Source organism: Aotus nancymaae, unplaced genomic scaffold (genome assembly GCF_030222135.1).
Source record: "Aotus nancymaae isolate 86718 unplaced genomic scaffold, 86718_ANA_hifiasm-v0.15.2.pri h1tg000019l, whole genome shotgun sequence".
In the NCBI taxonomy this organism is placed as follows: Eukaryota; Metazoa; Chordata; class Mammalia; order Primates; family Aotidae; genus Aotus; species Aotus nancymaae.
Genome location: NW_026988431.1, coordinates 26,993,141 through 27,005,441, shown reverse-complemented (window position 1 = coordinate 27,005,441; position 12,301 = coordinate 26,993,141). Strand labels below are relative to the sequence as shown.

Sequence of the window (12,301 nt, the reverse complement as noted above, 5' to 3'; positions counted from 1 at the left end):
TTTCCAGAAACTGCCAAATCACCCTTGTCAAGAACCAAAACTCTAGTCAATTGTATCTTTACTCTCTCCCTCTGTTGGGATTTAAAGGTGAAAATTCAATGCATGTCTTCCTGAGTTTGGGCCAGTTGAGTTATAAAAAGAGAACTCAAAAACATGGCCATCCAAATATAATTTAACTGCTGCTAAAGCTTGCCCCAGTGCACAAGTAGGAATGCTTTTCCTGGGAGACGTTTAGATTGTGATTAACAATAGGTGAATGAACTCTGGCTTTAAACACAGGAACAGAAAACCAAATACTACATGTTCTCACTTATAAGTGGAAGCTAAATCATGAGAACACGTGGACACAGAGGGGAACAACAGACACTGTAGCCTACCTGAGGGTGGAGGGTAGACGAGCAGAAAAAAATAAAAAATAAAAAAACTATTGGGTACTAGGCTTAGTACCTGGGTGAAAAAATAATCTGTCCAAAAAAAAAACGCATTTGACACAAGTTTGCCTATATAAAAACACACCCATACCCATGAACCTAAAATAAAAGATTAAAAAAAAAAAACAGTCGGGCGCGGTGGCTCACGCCTGTAATCCCAGCACTTTGGGAGGCCGAGGCGGGTGGATCACGAGGTCAAGAGATCGAGACCATCCTGGTCAACATGGTGAAACCCCGTCTCTACAAAAAATACAAAAAATTAGCTGGGCCCATTGGTGGTACGTGCCTGTAATCCCAGCTACTCAGGAGGCTGAGGCAGGAGAATTGCCTGAACCCAGGAGGCGGAGGTTGCGGTGAGCCGAGATCGCGCCATTGCACTCCAGCCTGGGTAACAAGAGTGAAACTCCGTCTCAAAAAAAAAAAAAGAAAGAAAAGAAAAACAATAGAGAGCAAGCCCATAGCTAATCTTAGGTAGGGAAGAAAAGAAATATATAAATACCAGGTGAGACTGCAGTGGCAAAACTAAGTCAGTGGATCTCAACCTTGGATTCATATTAGAATCACTTGAGGAGCTTTAAAAACCACTGATTCCTAGATCCCACCTCAGACCTATTAAATAGAATTTCTGAGTATAAAGGCCAAAATATCAGAAATTTTTTAAAAAGCTGCCAAGGTGATTATAATGTGCAGTCAAAGGAAAGAACCACTGCTTAACTTAACAGACTGGGAGCATTAAATCCTTTGGTGGATTTTTCTTTAGGATGTTAAGAAGACAGCCCTAGTCTGATACAAGATCTCTCAGTGTTTCTTAAGACTTTTTCAGTCACAAAATTCTGCTGATGTGTGAGTTACATAAACATAATGGAAAGGCCGTGAAATATCTATGGGCTTCAGAGAAGGCTTCCTGGGAGAACTTGGTGTCTAAGCCAGGAATTTGAACATATGTGCAAAGACCTGGAAGTTTGTGGTTAATAGGCTCAGTGCTGCAGCATTTCAATGTGTTGGGGAGAAGACCCTAGGACAAGATAAGAGAGGACAAGGCTAGTGAGGTAAACAGAACATTTGGAGCATGTTAAGGACTTTTAATTTTTATTCTGAGAGCAGTGAGAGGCACTGAGGGCCTCTATGCAGAAGAGTGATGTGGTCATATTTGAATTTCTGGGATTAGGACTCTGCCTATTTTATAGAATTTGGATTGCATGAGGGCAAGACTGGAGGCAGGAGGTCTGGTTAGAAGTCACATCAGTAATCCAGGTGAGTTAATTGCTAGACAGGGATGACCAGAACTTGGTACCAGATCACTTTTGGGTATAGAGAGTGGAAGAAGAAAGACTTAACCCTAATTCTTGGGTTGGTCACATGGATGAAAAATGGTACCACACCTTAAGATCAGATCACTGAAAGAGCAAAAGGTTTGGGATGAGAAAGATGAATTCAGTTTTGTAATTTCTGAGTCTAAGGTGTCTACAGACCATAGAGTGGGCAGTTGGCCCAGGATTGTATCAGATTTAGCACTGAAAGTCCCACATCCCAGGAAACCACTCCGTCCTGGGTGAACCAGAACAATTGGGCAACATGGCAGTTGCCTGCCTAAGTTTGATTCTCAGAGGAGAGAGCTGGGACAGAAATATGAGTTGTCAGTAAATATATGGCAATCGTGTGTGTGTACATGCATGTAAGCACTCATGTGTGTGTGACTAGAAGGAAAAACACCAAACTAATCACAGTATACACTTCTCAGTAGTTAAATCATAAAGCTATTTATTTTTTAAAATAGGCTTTTAATTTTCTACCTTAATAATGTATTATATTGCAACAAGGAAAAATAAAATACTAGTTTAAAATTCATACGGATATTTTTAATATCCATGCCAATTTCTTATATTTGCTTAGAACTTTCTAGTTCCTATTTAAAAATTCAAAGTGGAAATAATTATTTTTAAAAGTCCCAGAGAGTTTTCCCAGTGTTGGGCAAGTGTATTCTATTTTTGTATAGTGACATTATGCAACGTTAGGAAATGGACTACAGGTCAATTTGGTTAGCACCTAGGTGACATACTCCTCTTAAATTCCAGCATCTACTTAGGCTTAAAGTAACCTTACAATAGGACAACTGCTTGGTGATATGAACTAAACTAATAGAGAAGGTTGCTATCCTTCTACATTTTTATTAGCTTTCTAAAATGATATTATCACATACTACTTTGCTGTGTTGTTCATTCTGTAATGACAACCTACACTACACAGTAATTAAGTATATATTTGAGATTTAGCAGCTGCACCTAACTTCTCTAGAAAGCACATGGCCAGTGATTTTATCAACTGTTCATTAAAACCAGTAAGCTAAAAATGATGACAGCAATCCTCAATCTGAGTGCAGAAGAGAACATGGGAGAAGCCTATATAAGTTCTGGATCCTGTGGAATTGAGCAGTGTTAGGATTTAAAGCCAAGTACTCCTTAGAATCATGTGATATAGACCTCAAGGTATTCCAACCACCTTATCATCCCAGGGAAATAAACTGAGAACCAGAGAGGAGAAATTACTTCCCCTGGACCACACAGCTCATTAGAAGCCAGACTAAAACTTGGATCTGGACTTCCAGAAGAAAAAAGAGCATTAAGACAGTGTTGTGTACCTACTGTGTGCCAGGAACTGTGCCAGGTACTACCCCACATTCCATCCCCTCTGTCCACACAACAAAATTGCAAGGTTAACAAAGAAGGAAACTGAAAATCAGAGAGTTGACCAAGTTCCTAAATATTTGCAAACCTCTTGAGGGAAAAACCTGAAGCCCAGGTCTGGTTGACTCTAAAGTCCTTTCTCCTAAGGTTTCCTAAAACCTTATGTTTCTTCTATCAGGCCATAATAACTTCTTCAACATTACCATTCTGATGTGTAGGCTAAATGAGGAAACAGGTTCAATTGATCTCCTAAGGCAGGAGAAAGACAAAATGGTATATTTGTTTATCTATCATCTTCAGTGATTAAAGGAAAAAGGAAGAGGAGAAATAATGACTTTGCTGAGACTTAGTATCACCCAACACATTTCACGTGAAGTGCGCTTAGATGTAGACAGTCGGGAAAAAGAGGTCTCAAGGGTTTTTCTAAGCTTTTAATAAAAGCTCAGAGAACCCCATAGTGTTTAAAATATCTCGGGAGGACCCTGCATATATGTGGGCAAAATTATGTATGGGAAGAAAGGCGCAGGCCCTTTGAACAATTCTTTCTTGCTTTTCTGAGTCTAAAATCAGAAGTAATAAAAACTGTCTTTTGCCTTTCTGCCTACATTGTATATACTGTATCTATTTTCTAATGCTTACCCAATATTTTCTCTGTTGAGACTCAGCTAGAAAATAGCACAGGAATTAATATTCCCATTTTACAGATGAATAAAGTGAGATATAGATTAATTGACACAGGATATCATGGATAACTAGCAAAGGTGGAAAGAGAAAGTAGGAAAAAGATGTTTGAAATGGTTTACAATTTTTCTTTACTATGCATTTCTATCAATAAAAGCACCCTTGAAGATAGACACATTTTACTAATTAGAAACATTTACTATTATACTAATATAGTATGTATATTTTACATTTTATGCAATAATAGAATTTTAAAATGATATGATTAAAAAAGAATATAAATGAAAGTTCTTATATTTTCTTCCTACACTTCAATTGTGATGCTCACACCCTAGGGTGGTCCCTGGCCAAAGCAGTGTCTTGACAGTGGATAGGAGTTATTTTACCCCTCAGAGTTACCTCTGAGTCTGCACAACTATAAGACAGCTGTGGGCACAGTAGAAAGCCCCTCTTCCCCTTTTTCTTCTTTGAGGCTCTGCTCCCCAAGACTAGAGGCTGGTTGTTCAGATGACAGAATGGTACCATCTGTGAGCAAATGTTCTGCATGATCTGTACTGATTTCCAAGATAGCAAAGATGTTCCCTAGCAGCAACAGAGCCCAGAGATGGTACCTACCTGTACTCACTGGATGCCTAGAACTTTTCAGAACTTTTCCTCATCCTTATAAGCTTATGTTATCTCTTTTTCTTCAATGAGTTTATTCACTTTTGTTCTAAATTGCCACAACGTATTTTAAAGACTACCAAAGGCCCAGAGTTGAGACAGTTTTCTAGCATTGTTTTTTTATTTTTAATTTTTGTGGGTATATAGCAGGTGCAAATATTTATGGGGTTCATGAAATATTTTGATACAGGCATGCAGTGTGATATAAGCACATCATCGAGAATGAGGTATTCATCCCCTCAAGCATTTACCCTTTGAGTTACAAACAATCCAATTACATTCTTTATTTTAGAATGTCCACTGAGACTGTCCTCAGCAGGACTATCTTTCTGAATTTAGCTTCACAACATGTGTTGGACCTTAGAAACGTGGGGGAGGTTTTTTGAGGAGGTTTCCAGAGGACACAATTCAACCTTGTGTTTTTCTGCTATATATAGTGAGATTTTCCTCACTATAGTGAGAAAACTATATAGTTTTCTGCTATATATGTGTAATTTCCCTATATATAGGGAAAAGGATTTCCTTTGTTTCACAGAGTAGGTCGTTTCAATGAAAGTTATAAAAAAGGAAATTACATTTTTATATTGATTCATTTTACAGAAGAGGAAGAAATAAAAAAATATGTTGCTATGGCAGGGGGAAAATACCCCTTGACCTAACTCTTAATTCTTGGTATATTGTATACTTTAAAAGAAATGTAACTAGAACCCTCCAGTGTCCTATACTGTACGAAATGACAGATTTTCTATTATTTTCCTTCTATTTGTGTATAGTTTGTCGCTTTTTTTCAGCAGTTTGTGTCTTTAGTGAATCACAGAGTAAGATTTAAGCACTTTCTGAAAAAAGTAACCCCTGCATTAGAAATTGGATACTATGAAACTGTTGAAAAGAAAGGCCTTTCATGCATAGGTTCTTGAGCCTCCTGAGTCTTTCTCCAAGGTCAAGGTGAGAGTTCCACTCACAATTCTGAAACTCCTCTTTGTGATTTTAGACAAATAACCTTCCTGTGCTTAAATTGTATTACCTACAAAGATGGTAATGTCTGCCCCCACCCACTTCTCAGTGACCTTTTTTGAGTAAGTGAGAAAGTCTAAAAAGGACTTTGGATTCCTCTAAGGGACCTGTTATTTTAGAAATCCATTATTGGGAGTCAGGGCCACATAATCAGGGCAGTCACATATTTGCCACGAAGGCTCTTGAGACTTCAAAGAATAAAAAATAATCAATGAATTGCTTACTTTATCAAAACTCTGTATTTGAAACTTTGGATCTTTTGAAATTTATATATGACTCTAGGTAAGACACTTTACTTCTCTGGACCTCCATCATTAATAAAATGGGCATAAATAGTACCTGTCTCAAAGAGTTGTTGTAAGAATTAAAGGAGGAAATTAAAACAACACACTCGGCATATAATAAATGGTCAAAAAGCATGGGCAAAGTGACCTGTATTAGATGTTATGATAGATAATTCATTAGGATGTTTTATTGGTCAGATATCAACCAAATTTCATTTGAAATTTCAAATGAAATTTCAATGAAACATACTTGTGTTCTCTGAGGCACCAGCCTCTCCTATAGAGAGTCAGAGTTTCCAAGAAAAAAAAAATGGGCAAACATAAAGGATGTGGAGATATTATCTGTAACTAGTTATAATGAAGTCTTCTAAATATATAACTCCAGCTCTTCGTTGTAAAAGACTAGTCCCGTTTCAAGGTAGGTACAATGTTAGGCTGGACATCACAAATGGATAGTGGCAATAACAGAAATGTAATTCAAGACATCCTGTATCCTTTCAATTTGCAGAACCATTTCAGTCTTCCAAGTTTTTCCTGTTTTTCATTTCTAGGCAGCAATGGTTTGGTACCTCCAGCATCTCTGTTGGCAGTAAATTCCTAGTTCCAGTTCATCAGAGGCTTTTTGTATGTGTGACGTTACTCTTGGTCTCCTCTTCCTTATCTGAAAACTTTTTTATTGACCTGCAGTTAAATTTTCTACAGTTGGAATAATTGCTTGCTGTTTCTTTGCTTCTGATCACTACTGAAAACCGTCTGGACTTTAGACTGTGCCCAGCCTTCCTTCACCTTCCTTGATTATGCTCCTTGTATGTAACTGCTAATTTTATCTAGAGTCCAGAGTATTCTTAGACCTTTTCCATTCCTGTAAGTCCCAGAGGATGACACTGACTTGCTTGAGGTCACAGAATCAATCAGTAACTTGAGATAACAGGCAAGATCTAATTCTCAATTCTGTGATCTTTTCACTTCTTGTATGGATGGCCCCTTCTTGTATAAGCATAAATGTGATTCACATCTAAAATCTGGACATGGAAAATGGACTAAGCTGAAAAGAACTATTAGCAAGAACATAAAGTAGTATTTTTCAAAGTGTAATCCCCCTAACCAGCAGTGTCAGCATCACTTGGGAACTTGTTAAAAGTATAAATTGTCAATCAAGCTCCACCTAAGTCCTACCAAAGCAGAAAATCAAGCCCTCTGGGTGATACTGACACATGCTAAAGTTTGAGACCCAATGGTACAGACTCTGCCAAAAGTGTGTACCTTAATTATAAAAGGCTATTAAATGGGTACTGTATTAGCCCATTCTCACACTGCTATGAAGAAATATCAAGATTAGGTAATTTATAACGAAAGAGGTTTAATTGACTCACAGTTCTGCAGGGTTTGAGAGACCTCAGGAAACTTACAATCATGGCAGAAAGGGAAGCAAATATGTCCTTCACATGGCAGCAGCAAGGAGCAGTGCTGAGCAAAGGAGTAAAGCCCCTTATAAAACCATCAGATCTCATGAGAACTCACTCACTATCATGAGAACAGCAGCATGGAGGTAACTGTCTCCATGATTCAATTATCTCCCACCAGGTCTCTCCTTCTTCACATGACAACAAGGAGAAGTGCCGAGCAAAGGGGGAAAAGCCCCTTATAAAACCACCAAATCACATAAGAAGTTACTATTATGAGAACAGTAGCATGGGGTAACTGCCCCCATGATTCAGTTACTTCCCACTGGGTCCCTCCCATGACATGTGGGCATTTTGGGAACTACAATTCAAGATGAGACTTGGGTGGGGAAACTGCCAAACCGTATCAGCCACTAATGCATGAAATTGTGTTAGGACCTCACTTAATTTTAAGTCTATTATTTTACCTTGAAGACCTTTTCAAGGTCCAAGGTTTTATACTTAAATTAGCAGAAGTGTTCTTACGGTCCTGCAGGATCATGGACCTGGCTGAAAAAAAGAGCACAGAGTTGAGGGGAGACCCTGCCAGAGGCAGGCAGGTAGTCCCCTTGATGGAACATAGACTCTTTGCTGTCCAATTCAGCAGACATCAAATTTCCCCTATAGTCTTAAACCATGTTCTTTTGCACATATATATTACCTTCTTAGTCCCTGAAGATATTTGAATTTTCTAAATACTATTTAGTCTTTTCTTATTTCTTTATTTCAATAGGTTTTTGGGAAACAGCGTGTATTTGGTTACATGAATAAATTCTTTAGTGGTGATTTCTGATATTTTGGTGCACCCATCACTCAGGCAGTGTACACTGTACCCAATATGTAGTCTTTTATTCCTTGCCAGCCCTTACTCTTTCCCCCAAGTCTCCCAAGTCTCATGTGTTATTCTTATGCCTTTGTGTCCTCATAGCTTAGCTCCCACATATGAATGAGAACATAGGATGTTTGGTTTTCCATTCCTGAGTTACTTCACTTTGAATAATAGCCTCCAGTTCCATCCAGGTTGCTGCAAATGCCATTATTTTGTTCCTTTTTATGTCTAAGTAGTATTCTATGACATATAAAAATCCCACAACTTCTTTATCCACTTGCTAATTGATGGGTATTTGTGCTGGTTCCATATTTTTACAATTGCAAATTATGCTGGTATAAACATACATGTACAGGTATCTTTTTCATATAATGACTTCTTTTTTTCTGGGTAAATACCTAGTAGTGGAATTGCTGGATCAAAAGGTAGATCTACTTTTAGTCCTTTAAGAAGTCTCCAAACTGTTTTCCATAGTGATTGTACAAGTTTACATTCCCACCAACAGTGTAAAAGTGTTCCCTTTTCACTGCATCCATACCAACATCATTGAATTTTGATTTTTTTATCATGGCCATTCTTGCAGAAGTGAGGTGGTATTGCATTGCATTGTTTTGATTTGTGTTTCCCTAATACTTAGCGATGTTGAACATTTTTCCATATGCTTGTTAGCCATTTGTGTATCTTCTTTTGAGAATTGTCTATTCATGTCCTCAGCCTACTTTTTGATGGGTTTGTTTGTTTTTTACTTGCTGATTTGTTTGAGTACTTTGTAGATTTTAGATATCAGTCCTTTATCAGATGTATAGATTGTGAAGATTTTTCTCCCACTCTGTGGGTTGTCTGTAAACTCTGCTGATTATTTCTTTTGCTGTGCAGAAGCTTTTTAGTTTAATTAAGTCCCATCTATTTATCTTTGTTTTTGTTGCATTTGCTTTTTAGTTATTGGTCATAAGTCTTTACCTAAGCCAATGTCTAGAAGGGTTTTCCTGATGTTATCTTCTATAATCCTTATGGGTTCAGGTCTTAGTTTTCAGTCTTTAATCCATCTTGAGTTGATTGTCATATAAGGTGAGAGGAGAATCCAATTTCATTCTTCTATATATGGCTTGCCAATTATCCCAGCACCATTTGTTGAATAAAATGCCCTCCTTTCCCCATTTTATGTTTTTTGTTTGGTTTGTCAAAGATCAGTTAGCTGTAAATACCTGGCTTTATTTCTGGGTTCTCTATGCTATTCCATTGGTCTATGTGCCTGTTTTTATCCCAGTACCATGCTGTTTTGGTGGCTATGGCCATATAGTATACCTTGAGCTCAGCTAATATGATGCCTGCAGATTTGTTCTTTTTCTTTAGTCTTGTTTTGGCTATGCAGGCTCTTTTTTTGGTTCTATATGAATTTTAGGATTGTTTTTTCTAGTTTGGTGAAGAATGGTGGTGGTGTTTTGATGGGAATTGCACTGAATTTGTAGATTGCTTTTAGCAGTATGGTCATTTTCACAATATTGATTCTACCCATCCAGGAGCATTGGATGTGCTTCCATTTGTTTGTGTCATCTATGATTTCTTTCAGCAGTTTTGTAGTTTTCCTTGTAGAGGTCTTTCACATCCTTGGTTAGGTATATTCCTAAGTATTTTATTTTTTCCAGTTATTGTGAAAGGGGTTGAGTTCTTTATTTGATTTGCAGCTTGGTCCCTGTTAGTGTATAGCAGAGCTACTGATTTTTGTACATTAATTTTGTATCCTGAAACTTTGCTGAATTCATTTATCAGTTCTAGGAGCTTTTCGGATGAGTCTATAGGGTTTTCTAGATATACAATCATATCATCTGCAAACAATGACAGTTTGACTTCCCCTTTACTGATGTGGATTCCCTTTCTTTCTTTCTCTTGTCTGAGTGCTCTAAGACTTCCAGTGCTATGTTGAATAGAAGTGGTGAAAGTGGGCATCCTTGTCTTGTTTCAGTTCCCAGGGAGAATGCTTTCAACATTTCCCTGTTCAGTAAAATGTTGGCCATGGGTTTGTCATAGATAGCTTTTATTACCTTAAGGTATGTCCCTTCTATGCTGATTTTGCTGAGGGTTTTAATAATAAAGGGATGCTAAATTTTGTCAAATGCTTTTTCTGCATCTATTGAGATGATCATGTAATTTTTGTTTGTAATTCTGTTCATGTGGTGTATCACATTTATTGACTTACGTATGTTAAACCATCTCTGTATCCCTGGTATGAAACCCACTTGATCATGGCGAATTATCTTTTTTTGATATGCTGTTGGATTTGGTTCACTAGTATTTTGTTGAAGATTTTTGCATCTATGTTCATCACGGATATTGGCCTGTAGTCTTCCTTTTTTGTTATGTCCTTCCCTGGTTTTGGCATTAGGGTGATACTGGCTTCATAGAATGATTTAGGGAGGATTTTCTCTTTCTCTATATATTGGTATAGTGTCAATAGTACTGGTACCAATTCTTCTTTGTATGTATGATAGAATTTAGCTCTAAATTTATCTAGTCCTGGACTTTTCTGTTGGCAATTTTTTATTACCATTTCAATCTCGCTGCTTGTTATTGGTCTGTTCAGAGATTATATGTTAACCTGGTTTAATCTAGGAGGGTTGTATATATACAGGAATTTATCCATATCCTCTAATTTTACTAGTTTATGTATGTAAAGGTGTTCGTAGTAGCCTTGAATAATCTTTTGTATTTATGTGGTATCAGTGGTAATAGCTACCATTTTGTTTTCTAATTGAGCTTATTTGGGTCTTTTCTCTCCTTTTCTTGGTTAATCTTACTAATGGTCTATCGGTTTTATTTATCTTTTCAAAGAACTAACTTTTTGTTTCATTTATCTTTTGTATTGTTTCTGTTTGTTTGTTTCAATTTTATTTAGTTGTGCTCTGATTTTTCTTATTTTTTATCTTCTGCTGGGTTTGGGTTTGGATTGTTCTTCTTTCTCCAATTTCATGGGGTGTGACCTTAGATTGTCTATTTGTGCTCTTTCAGACTTTTTGATGTAGACATTTAATGCTATGAACTTACATCTTAGCACTGCTTTTGCTGTATCCCAGAGGCTTTGATAGGTTGTGTCACTATTATTGTTCAGTTCAAGGAATTTTTAAATTCCATCTTGATTTCATTGTTGATCATTCAGGAACAGGCTATTTAATCTCCATGTATTTGCATGGTTTTGAGAGTTTCTTTTGGAGTTGATTTCCGATTTTATTCCATTGTGGTCTGAGAAAGTACTTGATATAATTTTGATTTTCTTAAATTTACTGAGACTTGTTTAACGGCCTATCATATGGTCTATCTTGGAGAATGTTCCGTGTGCTGATTAATAGAACGTATACTCTACAGTTGTTGGGCAGAAAGTTCTGTAAATATCTGTTAGGCACACTTGTTGCAGGGTATGGTTTAAGTTTATTGTTCCTTTGTTGACTTTCTGTCTTGATGACTTGACTAGTGATGCCTTAGAGTATTAAAGTCCCCACTATATGTTGCCATCTATCTCATTTCTTAGGTCTAATATAAGTAATTATTTTATAACTTTGGGAGCTCCAGTGTTAGGTGCATATATATTTAGGATTGTGACATTTGCCTGTTAGACTAGTCCTTTTATCATTTTATAATGCCCTCTTTGTCTTTTTTAACTGCTCCTGCTTTCAAGTTTGTTTTGTCTGATATAAGAATGCTACTCCTGTTCACTTTTGGTGTCCAATTTGCATGGAATGTCTTTTTCCACCCCTTTACCTTAAGTTTATGGGAGTCCTTCTGTGTTATGTGAGTCTCCTGAAGAGAGCAGAAACTTGGTTAATTCTTATCCATTCTGTATCTTTTAAGTTCAGCATTCTGCATCTTTTAAGTGGAGCAATTTGTATTCAATATTAGTATTGAGATGGGAGGAACTATTCTATTCATCATGCTATTTGTTGCCTGAATACCTTGTTTGTTTGGTATTTTTTTCATTGTGTTATTGTTATATAGGTCCTGTGAGATTTATGCTTTAAGGAGTTTCTGTTTTGGTGTATTTCAAGGATTTGTTTCAAGATTTAGAACTTCCTTAGTTCTTGTAGTGCTGGCTTCGTAGTGGCAAATTAGCTCAGCATTTGTTTGTCTGGAAAAGGCTGTATGTTTCCTTCATTAAGCTTAGTTTCACTGGATACAAAATCACTGGCTGATAATTGTTTTGTTTAAGGAGGCTAAGAATAGGACCCCAATCCCTTCTAGCTTGTAGGGTTTCTGCTGAGAAATTTGCTCTTAATCTGATAGG

At 37.0% G+C, this 12,301-nt stretch overlaps 1 protein-coding gene across 2 annotated transcripts in view; it reads left to right on the top strand.

Annotated features, from left to right (window-relative positions):
* Window positions 1-12,301, top strand: part of CPNE4 (copine 4) — a 490,322-nt gene that overhangs the window by 373,293 nt on the left and 104,728 nt on the right. The window lies entirely within an intron of this gene.